General features: G+C 42.8%; 1 pseudogene; it reads left to right on the forward strand.

Moving 5' to 3' along the window:
* The first annotated feature begins 378 nt into the window (after positions 1-378).
* On the forward strand, positions 379-526 carry LOC111826383 (annotated as a pseudogene).
* Positions 527-2101: the final 1575 nt, after the last annotated feature.

Below are 2101 nucleotides of genomic sequence, written 5' to 3' on the forward strand. Positions count from 1 at the left end.
AAGGCACAGTGGTTGGCATGCAATAGACCTCAGTGAAGGGTACTTTTTTCCTCCCCTTTCCATTTAGAATCTCATGAAAAATGGGAATTCTTATTTATCAAAATAAAGCCGAATCCATGTGTATTTTCACTATAGTAACATCGAGAACTTTTTACACAAGAGATTTCTTCATTTGAGAATTGGATAATAGCAGGGACGATTTCATAGTTATCACTGGAGTCGGCAAATTGTCTCCCAATATTTATTCTCCTCCCTCAGTAATAGCAGCTCAGTATTTAGGTGGGCCGTATTGTGCCACAAACTAAAAGACATTGCCAAATTCCCTTGCAGCTATGCAAAACCATTGACTACTAGATAGTAAGATATTAAAAGGAAGTGTGACCTCCTGGCAATGGGCAAGGAAACACCTGATTGGTGGTGTTGCTCTTATATCAATCAGGGCCAAAGCAGACATGCAGTCCTTCGTTCATCCTTGCTTGATGTCTGTCTTGGTGGCCAGAGCTGTTTTCATACCTTAGGAACATTAAAAAAAAAAAAAAAAGAAAGAAAAGGAAAGAAAAGAAAGTGTGTGATTTCTGTAAAGACAGTTTTTAAGGAATGGAGCATCCTTATTTTACCTTTGCTCCATTCTGCTACCTGGGATGTAGATGCCGTGGCTGAAGCTCTAGCACAGCGGTTCTCAACCTGTGGGTCGCGACCCCTTTGGGGGTCGAACCACCCTTTCACAGGGGTCGCCTAAGACCATCCTGCATATCAGATATTTACATTACGATTCATAACAGTAGCAACATTACAGTTATGAAGTAGCAACGAAAATAATTTTATGGTTGGGTCACAACATGAGGAACTGCATTTAAAGGGCCAGAAGGTTGAGAACCACTGCTCTAGCAGCTCCTGTTGGACCATGCGGATGAGTGCCCCATTCTAGGGACGGTGGAGAGTGAGCCGGAAGGCACTTGGGTCCGTGGTCATGACTGTCTATTTCTGGATGTCTTCTAGGTGAAAGAAAATAAATTTTTAATTTGTTTAAGCCACTGGCTTTTTAATTTTAATTTTAACTAATTAATTTATTTTATTTTTAATTGTGGTAAAATAACATAAATTTAACCATTTTTAAGTGTATAGTTCAGGAGTGTTACTTATCTTCACATAAACTACTATTGTTTTAAGTTTTTTTTAAAAGTGTGAATTCAAACCTAATCTTAACAGAAGCTCTTGTAACTGACCTCCATGAACGAACTGGTTAAATTTACAACACTCTTCATTTCTTCAGTCATTGCCCCATCACATGAATGCTCTGGCTGCTTAACTATTCTCTAAGACAGTGGTTCTCAAACTTGCATGTGCATCAGAATCACCTGGTGATTTCTGGACTCCGCTCCCAGAGTTTCTGACTCAGGAGGTCTGGCGGAGGGCCTGGGAGTGTGCATTTCTCACCCGTTTCCAGGGGCTGCCGGGGGTGCTCACTTTGAGAACCGCCCATCTAAGTAAGGACACCAGTCTTCTGTTTCTACCAGCGAGCTGAATGTTACCAATTGTGTTTGTTCTCAAATCTGTTGATATGTGTTATACTTCTGAATGTCTTTAGAATTGTAATGATGTAAACTTGTTTACGTGTCACCCTGTTTATATGTAATGCACTTGTAGATTTTAATTTAAATCCTATATAATAAAAGGCTAATACTCAAATTGACCGAACGGCATAATGACCAGTTGCTATGATGCGCACTGACCACCAGGAGGCAGACACTCAATGCAGGAGCTGCCCCCTGGTGGTCAGTGCGCTCCCACAGGGGGAATGCTGCTCAGCCAGAAGCTGGGCTCACGGCTGGTGAGCGCAGCGGTGATAGCAGGAGCCTCTCCCGCCTCCTTGGCAACACTAAGGACCCCTCGGGGGATGTCCACCTGCTGGCTTAGGCCTGCTCCTCACAAGGGGTCCCAGATTGTGAGAGGGCATAGGCCAGGCTGAGAGCACCCCTCTCCCCACAGTGTATGAATGTCGTGCACTGGGCCTTTAGTGTTACATAAGGTTATGAAAAAGCAGTTGAAAAAAGAATCGTTACTCTGAAACTAAGCTGAGTGCTTTGGAACTACTTCCTAT

The sequence above is a fragment of the Myotis lucifugus genome, unplaced genomic scaffold, assembly GCF_000147115.1.
Source record: "Myotis lucifugus unplaced genomic scaffold, Myoluc2.0 scaffold_73, whole genome shotgun sequence".
Taxonomy (NCBI): domain Eukaryota; kingdom Metazoa; phylum Chordata; class Mammalia; order Chiroptera; family Vespertilionidae; genus Myotis; species Myotis lucifugus.